The sequence below is a fragment of the Paralichthys olivaceus genome, chromosome 20 (assembly GCF_024713975.1).
Source record: "Paralichthys olivaceus isolate ysfri-2021 chromosome 20, ASM2471397v2, whole genome shotgun sequence".
NCBI lineage: Eukaryota > Metazoa > Chordata > Actinopteri > Pleuronectiformes > Paralichthyidae > Paralichthys > Paralichthys olivaceus.
Genome location: NC_091112.1, coordinates 1,336,885 through 1,355,150, shown reverse-complemented (window position 1 = coordinate 1,355,150; position 18,266 = coordinate 1,336,885). Strand labels below are relative to the sequence as shown.

The window sequence follows — 18,266 nt, the reverse complement described above, 5'->3', positions numbered from 1 at the left end:
CAGGCAGCTGCGACAGAACCAAGCGGCATTCAGGAAATAACGCTTTTCCTGAGAGCAGCTGCAGAGACGAAGACATTTTGAAACTTCACGTCTCAAACGTCACTGAAAAAAAACAAAAAACAAACTCCACATTTTCTAAGACGTTGATGTGATTCAGGTTTAGTTGTTATGACATCACCAGCGCGCCGCGTGGTTCCAGCTGTGCGCGTTGAGTGTCCAGTGTCACGTCCCTTCGTCCGTCCCTGCCGTCCTCTGTGTCCTCCCTGCACCCAAGTGTTTGCCTAATCATCCCCCGGGGGACGATAAAGAAGATTGACTGAACTGAACTCTGCGGTTGGCGAATGACTGATCAGCTGTCCGTTGCCAGGGCAACATGGTCTCACTGTAAGCGAACCTGTCGACCTTCGCAGCTGTCTGTCTGTCTGTCTCCTCTAGTCCGTCAAACCGCCTCCCTCCCTCCCTCCCTCCCTCCCTCCATTGCCGGGGTGTAGCTTTGCTGGTTTTGTCCTTTTCGCCTCGCTGGCGTCCTCCTGTCTGTCTGTCTGTCTGTCTGTCTCCTCCTCAGCCAACATGAGCGTCCACGTCTTTGTTCGTATTTAATTCACAAAACTCCAGAGCTCTTCACGGCCGAGATTTGAATTCGTTTCCTTTCTTTCATTTTTTTTTTTTTGGTTTACATCGCAGCACGTCTGAGCGAGAGAGAGAGAGAGAGAGAGAGAGAGGGAGCAGGAAGTGATACATCAGGAGCCAGAGTCTCGATTCCTGAATGAGCGTCCTAGAAAACGTCGCTCCAGCTTATCGCTGCACCGATAGCAGATCTCAGATTGGGCGGTTTGGAAAAATTACATTTCCACCGGCAGCTTTGCCAACTGGAACTTCCTGTGACTGAAAAGAAAATGTGTCCAGGACTGTGTCCTATGAGCTCAATGTGTCCACCCGTCTCCAGGCTCACAGATTTGAACCTGCGATCGTAATCTCGATGTTGAGACAATTCTTCTTTCACATTTTCTAGAGTCAACAGTTTTTCCTTCAAACACTTGTAGCAGCTCCTCTGTTCAAATAGAATAAATACATTACTACACAGCTTCATGCATTCAGGGGAATATTGATCGTCTGGGCTGAAACGACGTTATTTGCACTTTAAAAAGAATTCAGCAACGTGAAGCCGACTTCAAAAACAAGTCGGGACGTGTGAAATCTTTTCTCAGAACATTTCCACCGTCGACTTCCACTGTACAACTATCGATCTGTTTGTTCAGTCAAACACTAAAATAGCTTCTTCACAACTAAATACACAAGTTCTGCGTCTTGCTCTCGTCAGTTCTCTGTAGAAATCATCACAAGCAGTTCAGCTCGTTTTGTGATTCTGAAATCACGATGGAGGATATTTTTTAAACCTGGAAGACTGAACCGAATGTCTCTTTTACATCTTGACGTTTGATCCGGTTAAGTTTGGTTTCAATTTTATTTCGGGAGCACGCTCAAGAGTTTTCTTTACGTACGCAGAGGATTCTACTCGGATTTTCACATGCGGGTCGGAATCAAACCCACGGCTGGGGTTCCCAATAAAGAGCACAGTGAGTGGATGATGAAAGAAATTGAATTCACGTTAATCTCCTCATCCTACACCTGCATTTTCCCAAATAATCTGTTTCTTAAAAATGTCATAACCTGGATAATATTTATGATTTGATTTAATTTACTCCAACGCATGAATCCACGGCTCATTAATGAATTAATTGACTTGCAGTCATTTATTTAAATGCACTTTAATCTACAAATGAAGGAGTCACAGTTTATTCTCTGTGGATTCTGTGAGACAGATCTGTTTGGATGTGTTGAACCTGCAGCTTTAACTCTTAGATTACGCGTGTGGGCTCGCCGGCTCATTATATTCTTCAGAAGGCCTCTTGTTATCGCGTCTGGGTTCGGACTGATTGTTGCATCAGTGGCGTTTATTTGTGCATCAGCAGTCGCCTCTGGGTCGTTTGAAAAATGACCCCTGTCTTTTGAAGATTTAAAATATCCAGGTGAGTCACCGTCGTCCGTTCATTATCAGAGGAGCAGCAGAACGCGCACGCCGCACACTTGCACACGCATTTTCTATCCATTAAGCCTCGGTGAATGTCGGGGGAGCGCTTGTTAGGGCCATCGAGTGCCTTAATGTGCCGAGGGACGAGATGAGTGATGGAAAAAACAAAGCAGGGCCGGCTTCGTACCTCCCATCCTCCTGCGTCTTTAGCGACAGACGTGTTATTAGTTTGCTCTCTGATTAAAGATGGGACTCATCACTCCATTAGCCCTCACATGCACTTTATCCAATCATTACCTTATTCTGTTTTATTTGGAGAGGAGGTGGAAGTCAGGTGTGATTACTACTCCTGCCTTTATTGATTAAATGAATATTCTCCTTTAGCTTGCTCCGTCCTCCAGAGAGGCTCCATTCGTCCGAGGAGTCTCCGGAGGCTCTGCAACCTTTCACCTCATTTCCACGAGTGCTAATGGAGACGATGATGATGCGGCTCGTCACCCTGAGCGTCCGTTCTCTGTAACTCAAGAAGTGACTGAGAGTCGCCATCAGCTCCAGACAGCTGAAGAGTGAAGCTGAACTGTGATCAGTTCAAAACACTGAGGAGTTATTAACAACCAGAGTTTATCTCCGACGTTCAGCAGGAAACTTTAAAAACATGAAGAACTCTGAACAGTTTGGTGGATTTGTTACAGCAGCAGCTCTTCTGGTTCAGGAAGCAGAGGATCCTGGGTAATATCCAGCGTTCAGTTGTGTTTCAGTTCAGTGGGACGACGCAGTCAGAGCTCAACACTTTGACATACTTAGTTTTTTTCTCTAAACCACTTCACCACCGACAGAATATGCTTGAAATAGTCATTTAAACTCCAGTGAAACTTCTGGATTTGAACCAGCAGCGGCTTCGTTAATCCAGCAGCTCAGCTCTGGACTCACTCTCTTGCCTTGACAAACCCGTCACGAGGTTTTTTTTTACCCTCCACAGTTTCCTGCAGAGAGCATCGTCTTTACCAACAGTCTCTGCAATCTCCCTCCAGGAGCCATTAAGGATTCTCTGTGCTCCTTATCGAGGTCATAGAGAAGTCTGCAGAGACGGACAGTGTCTTCTTTGGGTGAAGAGACAGGGATGAAAATCCAGTTACGCTGACTTATTCAACACTTAGACCAGACTGCATGAAATCTGCCGAAACGTTGTTTACCCACATCCAGTCCAACGTCACCCGTGAGCCTTCTGTTCTCTTTTTTTCCGCCGTTAACTCTGCACATCGTTTCGATTGTCTGTGTAATAAATCGGGTTTAGAGTTGTGTTATGAAGGACGATGCTTCGGTTCATATTCAGCTGATTTTCAAGATCGTAGTTTGGGTTAAAACTACATTTCCACTGAGGTTAGCAGAACCTTGTCGTCATGGTGAAGCGTAACCATGACCACTGTTGTTAGGATACAGGAACTCGTCAGTCTCTCATGTAAAGCTTTACATTTTGTTGACCTCCTCCCTCTGTGGCTCTATAATATCACAGTCCCTCCATCTATGCTCTCAATGTACATGAGTCACACTTCTTACACTGGACACCACTGATGCTGTTCTTCTTGGGAAGGAAACGTCTGTAAACATCTGTCAAGATAAGAGCAGCGATGCACGATTCAACTCAAGAATATTATCATTAGTATTCAAGTCTAAGCTGTGAACCCGCACACGCTCATTCTCTTTTATTTCTAAAACTATAATTAAAACAAACATCCATTACTGCTGCTGTCAGGCGGGGCCCTAAAGTCGTCAGATCAAGCTCTGATTGGTCTGTGAAAACCTTAATTTTTCTATTTTTAGACTTTCGAAAGGTCAGAGACAATATCAGATGTTTATTCACTGACTCTCGAGCCCCATTCACATCGTTTTCCATCACGCTGAATTTTTCGCTGTTTTGAAATTTCATCGGATGATCATAACGTCTCAGACCTTCTTCCTTCGGACACCATGAGATCAGACGTAAAGAAAACTCAGGGTCTTTTGTTTTTTTCCCACCACATTGATTTTTCCTCTATAATCCCGTCAAGTCGATAAAAACCTGTAAATTAAATGTAAATGCTGTTTTGATCCTTTCTTTGTTTTTGCTCGATGCTCCCGTATTTACTCTGCGTTCGCGGCGCATGAACAAACTGTGAATTAGGTGCTTGTGTCGGCACAGAGAGAGAAATCAATGCACTGAGAAGGACAGACGCTGGCTGTGTTAGAGGTTGATACAAAGCTCTAACCCCCTTATGAGAGATTAGATCATACGATGCATCAGTGTCATAATAGTTTCATTCATCATCGGTTCTGACAGAACAATAAGGAAGAAGTCTTTCAATCCATGTTCCTAATATTTCAGGATTATAACCAGGTCATCCTACAAACGACTTTATTCAATGAGCAGACATCTTGGACCAAGTTTCCTAATATTACATATTCTTAAAATGTACTTTATTAAGAATAATTCATTATAACAATGAACACAAGTCAACATTTAAACAATATAGTAAAAAACAGGTGAAACCAAAAGTCCTGTATATTTTAAAAAGTATTTTTTCTTGACCTGATGGTGAGAGCGAAGCCATTCGTATGACGATCGAGCTAAAAATAAAAATATCAAGCAGGGAAATCAAGCAGAACATTAGAGACTCTGTTTTTAGTTAATATTTCTGACCCTGACCTTCTGCGACGTGGTGACATCTGCAGATTCATTTTATTTAACGGTAAACGTGTGAATGATATGATAATATGGAGCAAACACACGTTAAACAAGATGGGACCGAGGATAGGACCCGGAGGAACTCCACAGTACGTGTGAGACAAAATCATCATCGGTAAAGATTTCTCTGCAAGAAAACAACTTGAGAACTTGTTCCGGTCCAGTGCTTCAGTAGGTGCTGTGATCGAGGGGCATCGAGCTGCAGACAAGTCTAACGATACTAAAGCGAAGCCCGCGGTTTGCATTCATACGAATTCCGTTAGTGTCTCTCCCCCGAGCAGGTTCAGTTCTCTGCAGCTGCTGAGAACGAGATTGAAAAGGATGGAGGGAGTTTGAGCCTCCACTAATCACAGTACCTGTTTAGCAGCAGTGTTTTCAATGATTTGAGACCAAAGGTAATTTGGTCTGTAATTATGGGGGAATGTTGGATTGGGGCCAGTTCTCTTTTTTAAAGCTGCCGAGTTCCGTCTCGTTTGAAACGATCCAGAGGTCAGAGACTCTTTCACAGTCGAGAGAAAACGAGGGGCACTGACTTCTAATACCTCTTTGAAAACCTCGGGTGTGGAACGTTAAGGCCACGCGGGGGCTAAGTACATGTTTGATACGATATCCAGTGAATTATTCAGGGAGATAATTCTCTCATCAATATGGGGAGGACGTCCAGGGAGCGTATACAAGAGACCGGCAGTGATATTGAGGCTTTGATTCCTGTAACCTCACGAAATAATCTAAGAAAACGTTTCACATCTTTACCAGAGAAGCATTTGAAGCCGCAGGTTTTCACGTTATGAGCAGAAGATAAGTGTCTCATCTGAACAAGGGCCGACTCGTAGGTTTGTTTTCTTCTGCTCTTCTAAATTCTCCTCCGAGTCCACGAGCGTCATCATTTATCCAAGATGAGGGATTTGACTCGCGCCCTGATGGGAGCAGTGAGATCCAGAGCCGATGATCGTTAAACCGATCATTCGCTTCACAACATCTCGTTAAGCTGCTGCGCTGAGAGAACGGGTCTGAAACAATTGGCCGAGATTTCAACGAGGACAGAAGAAAGTTTTTGAAAAAGGCCACAAACACTTAAAAGCTTCAAAATAGATCTTTAAAATCATGAATCACTGTTCGTAGAATCTGATTCCGTCATCGTAAGATAAAATACTTCACTTCATATCAATCGTTACAGACTGCAGGGTTTTTTTTTTATTATGCAACAATTTGCCTTTTGTTCTTAAAGCACTTAACGTAATCAGACCTTCATGCTGCCGAGGAGTTCCTTCAGCGCGGTGCATTGTGGGAGAATTGCGTGCGTGGACTGACAATGTCAAATCATTTCAGCTTCATCAGATAGTGAAGTCGTGAGCGTCAACACTACAAGAAGAGCATCTGTGAGTGATTACTGTCGATGAACAGCAGCTCGTGCTGAACAGACTCTGGTGATAATGGATGAACTCCGTCAAAGGTAGAAACCAGGAAGATGAAGATGATGAAGATGAAGATGATAATAACAGGCTGTAATCTCTGATGTCACACAGCAGCTGAACAACACTGACTCATGTGGACATTTCAGATTCTCTCACATCCACGTTCCTTCACATTCAAGCCGCACGTCCACGTTTCTCTCCAAGGTTAGAACGTCTCTCCGTCTTTTATTATTCCCTCAGATAAATACCGTATCAACCCGAAGGGCAGAGGAGATTCTGACACTCATCTCGGACGCTGCATGTTTATTCTTATCTCACATTCGTGTCGCTGTGCTGGGCGCATTTCACAAGTTCTTTGTGTCGACACTTTCTGAAAATTAAAATCTGCCTTTCGACTAAATAACAACCTGATATTCACACGATGGAAGTTTACAGCTCACAGCCTCATGAATTATAAAACGGCGAACCTTCGATGTTTCTCTACTTCTTTTTCTTCGTTGAGCAGCAAAGAGCTAATATCAGCAGATGTGTTTCTCTGCCCGATTTAATCTCATCTCCGAGGACGTCACCGACAACAGGTCCGGACCAAACAAAGAAAAACACAGCTCCACGAACGAAAGATTCAATTGTAAAAGACCGAAACAATAAACTTGAAACACAAAAAGTGGCACTGAAGCAATAACACTAAAAGGAATATTTGTAAAGATAAATAATAATCATATAAAAGAGCAACGACCTCAAGGTGATGATTTCCTTTTCCCTCGAAAGTGATTCATGATGTTTGTTTGCTGAACCGACAGAAAAGATCAGCGGCTGCTTCCCTAATCTCCCTTTATTCTCCGCTAATTGTGATAATTATTCCACCGAGGCAACAAGTGATTCCATTACAGCCGTCGCTCCCTTTCAGCCGCTCTGGCCTGAATCCCCCCGAGGCCGTCGGTCCCCTCAGATCCACTCAGATCTATAAACATCCAGCGACGACGACCGAAGACAGACGACAGCGGCGCTGCTTGATTTTTATTCTCTTTCTTCAGTCGGTCGGGAGGCTGCAGGAGCGAAATGGCAGAGACACATGTTCCTTCGGGGAAATTCCGCCATCGCCCTGTTTTCTCTCCGTCTGTTCTCTGCCGCTCCGCTCGTCTGCATGAAGTTGTCACAAAGGTTAGAGAGGTGAGCTCATCACAGAGAGCGAGGCAGCTCGAGTCCCGCAGCAGCTCGCGGAGAGAATTTATTCAGAAAAGCTGCCGCGGTGTCACCGAGCGAGAGAATAATCCGGTGAAGCTCGGGGGCAACCTCGTCTCCACGGAATGATCTTCACAGCTGAAGTGCAACGGCAAATAAATACGAGTCTGGAAAGTTGCAAAAACCTTGATACTGAACAAAAGAGTAAATGTTCACTCACAGAACTTGAAGTTTGGTTTAATACAAGTTTCCTCTGACTCTAATCAAGATTTGCAGTTGTAATTAATTTCTTATAATATATATATATTATCTCTGGGCGACAGGGTTGTTCAAACTGATAATTTGTCCAATTAATTTAATTTATTTCAATTTAAAATTAAAAAAAACCCCACAATGCATTATCTGAATAAAATTACCCATAATGCCATGCACAGAAAAGATAAGGAGGCTCATGAAGTCGATAAGAACGAGAGCAGACTGTAAATATTAAGCTAAGCTACGATTCTCTTCACTGCTCTGTTGTTTAGTTACAAGGGTTTTACTTCTGTTGCTTTTTAATAATATCTGAACACAAATGAAGAAATCTTCCAGATAAAAGTTTCAACAAAACTTAAATTAACTTCTGTCTGAAGCGACTTCAAAACGCTTCTATCGTTTTGGTTCCGTGCTCCCGCTCAGAAAACACGGCTCGCTTCTGTAAAGGCAGCGAAGGTGACGTCAGTTCACGAAACTCTTAACAACAAGCTCAAAATGTCTGCAGCAGCTGTGACTGAGCAAACGACCGCGGCTCTCACGGAGCTCTCCGGTGAATCCCGGTGAAATCTGTGAACCTCACTGAAGCGGCCGAAACCGAGAGAATCAATTAAAAGTACGACGCTGATTCCTGGAAATCACTGAGAGGCTTTTATTGTGGAAGGATGACAGATTTCTTTTCCACGCCGGCGCCTGCTTCTGTTGACAAGATACAACAAATCCAGCGCTGCAACGGGTTTTTTTTTTTTGAGTCTGGACAAAAAAAAAAAATCCACATCTGTGACCACTTCTTGGCACCGCGGCCGATCTGTCAGGGACCCGGCTGCTTCATTGGAAATCAGATCCATCATCGCTGATGTTGGCCGGAGGGGAAGAGAGTTTCATTAAAGAAGAGGCAGCGCCCGCGGGTTAATTGACAGACAGTGATGGAGTTTGCTCGCAGCGTAATTGTCGAACGAGTACTTAGTTTTGCAGCGTGGCATCTCAATTACACACACACACACACACACACACACACACACACACGTACTTACATACCAGGACATCACAGCTAATGCTACATCCACACGAGTTCATTTTAACTGTGTCAACAGGAAGTAGATTGTCTGCTCTGCCATACAAACATCATTTGCTCTTATTCTTGTGGAAAGAAAAACAAGGGAAAGAACAGATGACGGAGAGAGGAAGAAAGAAAAGAGAGGAAGAAAAGAATAACTCAATGAATTGGGGGAGAAAGAAGTTGACGTTCATGTTGAATCTACCCGTCTGTCGGTTTACTCACTCAACGCTCAGCACGTCTGTCTGCCGTGTTCTGGGATTAGAGCGGCTTTGAGCTCGCTCCACGTGGTGAAACCACGCTCAGGCTGAAGAGACTTGTTGAGGCCATCTGCCGCGGCACGAGCGCCAGACGCACACGCCGTGTCCACCGGGGGGATTCAGCCCCACGTCCTGCGGCACCTGCGGCACCTGTGGCACCGGCGACTTCAAGCGAAAACCTGCGGCTCCTTGTTTTCCCGATGCCTCAAATGCTTGAAACTTACTCACACCCTAAATCTCACGGGCGTCAGTCAGAGAAACCAGAATTCCTTTGGCGATTCCCGAGCAACACTTTTTCTCCACGCGTGCTTTTCATCTGCTCAACCGTGATGGGGTCTGACTGATGGAGGCTGAGGAGCCCTGTCGGAGGATTTATGAGTCCAAAACTCTCCCTCTTTGCCCGGAGCTAATCTCATTCAGCACGCCGGTCACAGGTCCAAATCAGAGTTGGCCGAATTACAGGTTTTCTCCAGAGCGCGTGTTGAATCACGCTGATTATTCACAGGTTCTGAATGTTCAGACTGCAGATTTATTTTATATCCATTTGTCTGAGGCAGGATTGAATGAGCATATATTTACCCTTTGTCTCAGGCGGCCGTGATGAGCTGATATGTTACATGTTCTGTGTGTGAGAGGTCGGCGATATCTGCTCCCGCTCATTTCAGAGCGTTAGAGATGTAACCACGGTGACGAGAACACGGCACAGAGGCCGATATTTCAACTCTGACGATACAGACAACAGTTTCCTTCGCAAGGGTGGTTATGTTTCCGTCTGCGTTTGTTTGTGAGCAGGATTATGCAAAAGTCACGCAACCGATTTCCAAGAGTCTCTGTTGAAAACAGATTTTTCTATAATATTGCTGCCGCCACAGTCTTGACAATTCGTGGCGAGTGCTCTGATGTGGCAAGATCAGGCGTTAGACTTCCAGTTACTCTGTGGTTTTAATATTTATTCTGACCTATAACCCAAATAAAAATGTCCTTCCTTCCTTCTGTCGAGTAGTTTCTACATTTCACTTGGTCACTCTATCGTCCTGAGCTTCACGTCCCCGCAACGACTCAGCACTCGGTTCATTTGTGTAATATTAGTAATCAACATTTATATGACAAGATGCGAGACACACGACTCGCTTTGTATCTGTGACTCGTCGTAGATCGCAAGTTCTCAACGTGATGAAAAGTTAAACCGTTACCTCATCAGTGAACATTTTCATGACATTTATAAATTCCCTCACAGAGTTAACTTTACTTATTTTCAAACCTTTCTACGTAACAAACAGTTCGAAGACACATCAGCTGTTTGGTTTTTTCTCATGTCTCAGCTCAGAGAGAGATTTGTAGTTATTCTTATCGCACCGTGTCATCATGTATGATGCAAGTCTGCCAAAAGAACCGTGACAAACATCTGTGCTTTTCATATCCTCGTCACTGACGGCTACCAAGACTCTCGGAACCATCTGCGGTGAGTCGTCCCCTCCGCTCGATGACCTTGTGATTACACTCATGACGCACAAACGTCAAGATCCACACTGCAACACGAGAAAGTTTTCACCTCCTCGATTCGAAAGTAGAATCCTCCATTCTGAGAAAACTCTCTTTACACTTTGGATTTCATATTTAAAGTACGCGGTTGTCGTCCTGGACAGCAGGAGTGAAGGGGTTTAACGTGATGAGCGGATGAAACAGTTACGATGGTAAAATTCACACGGTTCCAGCTGCACATTTATAAAATCACGTCCTTCGAGTGGAGGTCGATTCATCTTCCTCAGGTTGAAAATTCCAGGTAAAGTGGAGAATGCTTCACCTGGCTGTTTTATCAGTGGTTGCACACGGACGCCCGATTACATGGTTCGATCCCCGGCTCTTATTGTCCACATGTGTAAATATCCTTTAAGCAGTAGTCTGACTAATTGCTCCTGATGTTTAAACCGGTCCTTTACACGGTAGCTTGCCACCATCAGTGTGTGAATAGCTGAACGAGCAGTGAATTACAAAGCACTTTGGATTAAACCAGCGTGTGCACAGAGCTGCGGGTTTATTCGGTGCATGTAGGTAAAGCGAACCTGCTGCAGTAAAACCTTCATGACGGTCACCGTGTTCAGTATTTGTCAGAACTGGTCTTTCTGTTTTTTAATAAACCACATTAGGAGGAACTCAGGTCGTTTAAGTACATTAATCAAAGTTGAGGGTTTTTTTTTTTTACAGGTAAAACATAAACGTGGTGGAAAGAAAGGAATTGTGGGTAACTACAAAATCCATGTGTCCAGTGAACGTGAAGGTGAAAATCATCAAGTGATTTTAATTGATCTGTGACATCGGTGATTAACGACTCACTCAGGTCACTGACAAGATGGAGGAGAGGGAGAGCATCGGCCCGGCTGCCGTTCCTCACATCCTGCTGTGGCTTTTTAATTGCTTCAGTTCAAGTGGTGTAATTACCAGTGACCGATCGCCACCTGAGAGTAAATGTAGCGCGGTCACAGGAAGTTTCTCAGCGTCGGGACACATCGAACCTGAAACAGCCGACTGGAGCGTGATGGACCGAGGGAACCTGACGTAAACACTGGTTCTCTAAAGAAAGCTGAAGTTATCTGGAACACGTGTAGCAGCTGAAACACGTCTCTGTCCTCAGACTGTCCGTCGCTGCAGCTCCTCTTTTCAGCCTCTGTCTCAAACAGCTCCTGTCTCCTTAAGAGCCCTGTCTGCTCTGATTGGTCAGCTGATCAGCCTTTAAGTATAAAGTAATATACATTAGATATACTCAGGTAAAGTAGAAGTACCTCAAAATTGTGCTTGATGAATACAGTACTTGAATGAATGTACTTATACTTTACACTACTGCTGACAGATCGCCAGTTTAGAACAATTTAGGCGATGAACTGAAAGAGACATGATAACATCGCACGTGACGACTCCTAATGACCGAGACTAAAGAGGAAATCTGGAGTCGCTCTTCATCTTTCGTTATCGGCTTCGACCACAGAGACGTCAACGCTTCCGCTCAAAGTACCGAGCGGCAGAAATGACAAACACAATCCGGCAGCCGACTGACGTTCATCTCATCCTGATGACATTTCTATAGATCTGAGCTGTTCGGGATTGGATGTGGTGAATAAGCGCGTTAGTGATGCTGGTATTCTCGGGGTTTCTCCTGCGCCGAGTTTAAAGTGATTAATGAAGGATCCTGCAGTCGACTCTGAGCGGAATCAGCCTCCGTTTGCTTCGGCCGGGACGTGTTTCAGCCTCGCTCTGGAACCACCCGTGCTATTACAACTGGTGCGTTTTGAGGATTCAAATTAAACTTGACGTCCCACTGGTATTTTTTTTTTAAATCCTATAAAAAGATCTGATGTAAAATGATTCTCACAGTAGAAGAAGGATCCCTAATGTCAAATCTACGTCATTAGAAGAATAAAATAAATACGGGTTTTAAGCAGCTCTAGTTCATCAAATACAACAAATTATGCAGGAAGCACCTTTGAGGAAATTTAATTATTTAACTAGTTTTTAGTCTGGTCCATGTCCCTGTTACTAACATGGAGGAGGCAGCCAGCAGCCAGGGGGCGATCTAGATAATTTGGTTTCACTTTTGGGAGCTTCAATCTTTAATATTTATCCTCGTAAACACTTTGGGGTTACGCGACTTCCGTAAAAATCACAAATGAACACATGCAGCTCTGCCCGTTGACTCGCGTCCACGTTTCATTCACAGCAGATGGATGAGTTTTACCGGGAGGTGGATGAACTTCAGAGTCGCAAAACAAAGATGCTGAGTCTTTAATCGATTCAAAATGAGAGCGGAGACAAGAACACGGTCGGACTTTAAGATGGCGCAGCAGCGGAGCGGCTGTGCCACACGCAGGGTCTTAAAGGACTCAATGGACGCTTTCAGACAAAAACCGAGTGTTTTAATTTGCTCTAATCCTCGTGTAGGGAATGAAAATCTTTAAAAAACTGGGCCAGGAAGAAGCGAATCCATTTTCCTGTGAGTTCAATAGACTGTTTTGACTCTGCTGTCGAAACGTTCCACATGATGAATGTGCAGCTTTAGGATTAGCTCATGGTTATGTGATGCTTTTATTCATTAGCCACAGAAAACACACACACACACACACACGCTGCCTCCGGTAAACGCTTCGTCTGAACCCAGATTGTTTTGTGCATCGCAGGATTCAGATACAAACCGAGAGCCGCTGCAGTGAATCACTTTTTAACAAAGTGCTGCTTCTCTAAGCTGACGGGCTTCACTCTCAGATTCTTGGTTCTGATCTCTGAACTTTATGAACTCAAGGTTAAACTACATTCACATTATTTCAGACGTCAGAAGAGGTCGAACATGACACACACGTCCTGCAGGTGATTACGTCCAAGTAGAAAATGCACATAGTTGTTTTTTCGATTCTCCACCCGCTGACATTTAATAAACCCCACGCTCGTCCTGTCACCGCTGCTGTAATGTCAGAGTCGCTCCTTCTAACTTGGACTTCACCTGCTGCAGAGACAGACTCAATTCTCCTGATGCTAATTTCTTCCTCACTTCATTTCAGTCGACTGTGGAGCAAACTGACAAACTCCTAAATGTCACAGGAGGAGGAGGAGGAGGAGGAGGAGGAAGGAGACTGAAAATAAATGAATTTAAAATGAGAGTTGACCTAATGGTTTCTCACACTGTTCAACATTAAGTCATGTAAATTGCTCTGACTCATTGATGGATAATTCTTAATGTCATCGTTTGATTCAGTAAATTAATGAAATGAACGATACTTTAGGTAAAATGATCAATTTAAATGTTGTTATTCAATAATAACAGAGAAACTTTTGTTTTAAGGTTGTTCATCTGTCAAGTACTCGGGTCAAGTCGTCACTTGGACTCAAAGATGAACTGATTTCAAAGGTCGAGGGTCACAGGGAGCTCGTATTAGTGTGAATGGAATATGTTAAACACCTGGAGGGGCTGAGTAATTTACTGGAGTACAGGATCTGGCATCAGTTTCTGGCCTCACGTAAAACTGTGACATCCAGTACATTTCTGTGAAGTACTTTGTTTTTCCACTGAGGTATCAGAGAGAGGGAGGAAAGTGTCACTTTATATTTAGAGAGGGAGAAAGTTGTGTATTTAATTAGCGTTGACCTTTCTTTGAAAGAAACGTCCTAATTAGACGAGTTAAGTTTAACAGCTCGCGAACAAAAGGATGATGAAGAACGTCCGCGTTACCGTGAATTCTGTCGGAGTGAAACGTCAGCCAGGTTGAAGTCGTTTCATTGTGAATATCATCTCTCCTGTGTGGAGAGGGTGAGTCTCTAACTGCAGGGTCCTGGTCTGTGCAGGTACCTGGAGAGACGTGATGTGTGCATCATCATCATCATCATCATCATCCTCGTCATCTTCTTCATCCTCATCTGTGGGAGCATCACATCACAGGATGTTGGCACCAAACCGTCCTGCAGGTCAAAGGGAGAAAACGGCATCGGTGGGAAGAAGGACACAGATTATGGATATTTCCAACCTCCAGACGACATGAAGGTGATGACACTGACACACACACACACACACACACACCAGCGCCGCCTCTGTTTCCTGTCGCAGGTTCACAATCTGTCACAGATTTTTTTTTTCAGCTCTAACCTCTGATCCGAGAGGCCAAACTTCAGGCTTGTTCTCGAATGTGTTGTGTACGAAGTCAAATATGATTCATTCTCCTATTTCCTCCAGCGGTGGAGGAGATTTTTCTCACAGTCGTAACACACAACTGCTGAATAAATGAACACACACACACTCACACACACACACACACACACACACTGCATCCTGGAGGTGTGACGGAGCTCTCTCCTGCTCTGGGTCAATTTGAAGCTCCGGGTGTTTTGTTTTTGAAATGAACTCATTACAGAGTCAATGCAAAGACGCCAGCAGACTCATGTCCCGGTGCAAGTTTGAATATGTGACCTTGTGTGAGTCAGCCTCATGTTGTGAACGCAGCATTACGGTGGAAAACACATAAATCTGGACTTAAACCGCTCTCCGTCTAAATACTCCGTCAGTATCTATCACTTCCTTCCAGTGTCGCACAATGTTTGAAAGTTCCACAGGAAGTGATTCTCTCCAGCTGAGGTCTTTAAGTTAAACTTCCTTCTCAAGTGTAAATGGAGGCCGAGGCTGGTTTCAGACCGTGAGAGGGAGGTGTGGCCAGATCAGTGTGAGGTTGTGTCCTGGAGGCAACTTTTGTACCTATGAAGAATTCTGACGCACTTTTACTTGTAAAGACCTCGAGTCCTGTCTGCTCCTGTAAAAGTTCACCTGCGTGCACACGGCTATATGTGTGTGTGTGTGTGTGTGTGTGTGTGTGTGTGAATTCACAAGCTGCAGCCTCTTTGTATTTTCCCCTCCAGAGTCTCTCCAGCTTGTTTGGGCGGACGAGTGTTTTAGAGCCCAGAAGTCGATTCGGCTCCAATTTACAACAGCAGCGTTAACAAGGATGAAGATGGCCGCCTGTCCGTCCACACCAGCCGTCCTCCGATAATTAGGGTCCATTTTAAAATGTCTGCGAGCTGACGGGACGACCGGCTGCTGCTCAGCTGCTTTTTATTTATGCCGAGAAAACAACGTGTTCTATGGCAGCAGGAGAGAGAAGACACAAACACACACACACACAAACACACACACACACAAACTGCAGACTAAATTATGTGACTATTATTTGATCAGACACATTAATGTTGGTTTTAATATCACATTTATTACCACATATATATCATGATGCCACCGAGTGCTTCAAGTGGTCTCGGATGCTTCATAGAGTCAGTTAACAAACGATTGGGAGGATAAATGTGTGTGTGTGTGTGTGTGTGTGTGTGTGTGTGTGTGTGTGTGTGTGTGTGAGGATATATACATGTCTAAGCCCCGCCCCCCCAGCACTGCTTTCTGAAGTCTTTGCGTGAAGTTAATGACGATGAAACCAGGTGAACACGTCGAGGGTTCGAGGCTACGACGCAGGAAAATAAAAATGAAACGATAAACAGTTGCGTGAATCTTAAAAAGCGCGTTGAGAACGTGTCGATGGCGTCAGCGACATCAGGGGTGCGGCTCCCATGCTAATGCCGTCTGATGACAACGCCGTGTGGTAATTGCACGTGGAGGAGCGGCGTCGGCTCGAGAACAGAGGAAGGTGATAACTGGCTGAGAAACAAACACGTTTGGATTAAGATAATTGGCCAAATATGTTTTCTCTTGTTTCGAGCTGAATCTACAACCGTCAGTATCGTCTGTGACAGAATGTGAACGGAACACGATATGAACGGGGACGATTGGCAGATTTGTTGAGTTGTAAAAAGAAAAAAAACACTCCAGTGTTAATCATCATCCATCAGCAGCGACAATAATGAACTTTTTTTTTAGTCACAATTAGACAAAGAAATCCCAAACAGGGAAAAGATCAACAGTGAGAGGAGTAAGAGTTGGTTAATTACCTTCACAGGCTGCGAATTCAAAACCAGCAACTGGAACAGGAAGTGTTTTGTCTCTGCTGAAAAATGTACGACGGTGCAGAAACGATGAATAAGCTGAGCAAAGAAAAGGAGGAAGAGAAAAAGGTAAATCGAGGCGAAGAGCAGGAAGAGAATTAGCTCCGCAGCTGCCACTTGAAGTCTGACAGAGTAGTAGCGGTCTTTACTGTGAGCCGTAAATATTTCTCAATGTGGCGCATAAACAACGTCAGACTCCGTTTGTAGGAATCGTGTTTTTTGGTTTTCGACTCGACGAAAAAAAACGATTATAGTTGAGTTTGTTGTTGTTCTCTGATGCTTTAAAAAATTAAGATGAACGTGTAAATGAGAAAGCTGCTCTGAGAGTGAAGCGAAAATGTTCACACCGCCTGGTGTAGCTTCCATAAAGTTTTTACTGTCCACGCAGTCGGGCCTCATAGTTTCAGCTGCAGCAACGTTGTTCTTACTCCGTCATGTGACCACTCGTCCTTCTCTCTGAGACTTTATACCAGTGACTGGGAATCTGTTTTGCACGTGAGAGAAAAAAGTTCGTACACGTGCGCAACAGCTAACGCGATAGATTGACGCAAATGTGTGAACGCCGCAGGAGAGTGTCCGGCTCAGACACGTTCACGACACGTGGAACATTAAGCTGAAGGGACAGTGACAAGCGTCACCAACACCTGTATTCTCGACATCTTCGTCTGGATGATGTGTCACTAAAGACGTTTATATTTACTTTGACTGTGAAGAACTTTTTAAATGAATAACGACAAGATGAAACTTGAACTACTTTAGACGGTTGGGTTGTTAAATGTCGAGGTAATGATCATATACAAGGATTTATGTGTTTGGTGATAACAGTCTAACTCGTAAACACAAGTGTCGTGTGTTCGTGTAGAATATTGTTTCCTGTTTCTCCGGATGGTGAAATGTCCTGTCAGATTTGAAAGGACGGAGAGAGGAGACAAGGTGAGGACATGGAAGAATAAAGAAAGGGAAGGGGGACATAAAGATGGAGGGAAGACGATGAGGGACGAGTGGAATTGTAAATGAGAGGGGGAGAGATGAGAGAAAGGTGGAGGTGAAGATGAGAAACATCATCCCACAACTTACTTGAGCATTCAACACGTGTCGCGAGGAAGTGATGAGGAGAGGGAGGGAGGGAGGGAGGAAGAGAGAGAGAGAGAGAGAGAGAGAGAGGGAGGAGGAGAGACGTTGCTAGGTGACGGAGCGTACATACTGAATGTTAACAAAGTAAAGGGAGAGGAGAGAGAGAGAGAGTGGGGGACAGAGAGGAAGCAGCAACATGTAGCCTCGCCGAGTGGAGCAAAGGTCCAAACTGTGCGTGCGCGTATTTCTCTCTCTCTTTCCAGAGGGAGGAGAGGAAGAGGAGGAGGAGGAAGAGGAGGCGAGGAAGAGGAGGAGGGGGTGAGATATGTTTTGGTTTCATCCCGAGGAGGACGTTATCCCGCGACACTAGAATCGATCAGGCTCTATATGCCGCAGGAAATGTCCAGCGGAGGGATGGACGGATGGATTGTGGTGCACGGAGAGAAGACGCGGAGAGCGAGCAGAGGAGAAGGGGAAGAGACGGAAGAGTGTCGGGCTCCTGAGCACAGTGAGTAGCCTCTCTCCCTCTGTGTGTCTGTCTGAAGGTGAAGATGTTGCGCCGCGTCTCACACTGACTGTCCCCGGCGTTGCCCTTCACGTCCCGGGCGGCTGGTCGGACGCGTCCCCCCCCCCCCCCGGAGCCGGTGGTGCGTGTTCGCTGCAGCTCCGGGATCCCTGCGCCCGGGGAGGACGCAGCCGGGCCGGCCGGTGCGCGAGGCTTTGACCCCTCTGTCATTGATCCGCGTGCACG

The 18,266-nt window shown here is 45.0% G+C and overlaps 1 protein-coding gene across 5 annotated transcripts in view; it reads left to right on the top strand.

The window, feature by feature from the left end:
- Positions 1-18,266, top strand: part of grin2da (glutamate receptor, ionotropic, N-methyl D-aspartate 2D, a) — a 168,872-nt gene that overhangs the window by 19,310 nt on the left and 131,296 nt on the right. The window contains exons 3-5 of one of the 5 annotated variants that reach the window (XM_069516305.1): positions 14,249-14,444; positions 17,779-17,833; positions 17,912-18,023. The gene's annotated coding sequence lies outside the window, so the exon portion shown is untranslated. Of the gene's footprint in view, positions 1-14,248; positions 14,445-17,679; positions 18,024-18,266 lie in introns of those variants that run through there. The other 4 variants (XM_069516303.1, XM_069516306.1, XM_069516307.1 and 1 more) reach the window with 4 other exon arrangements.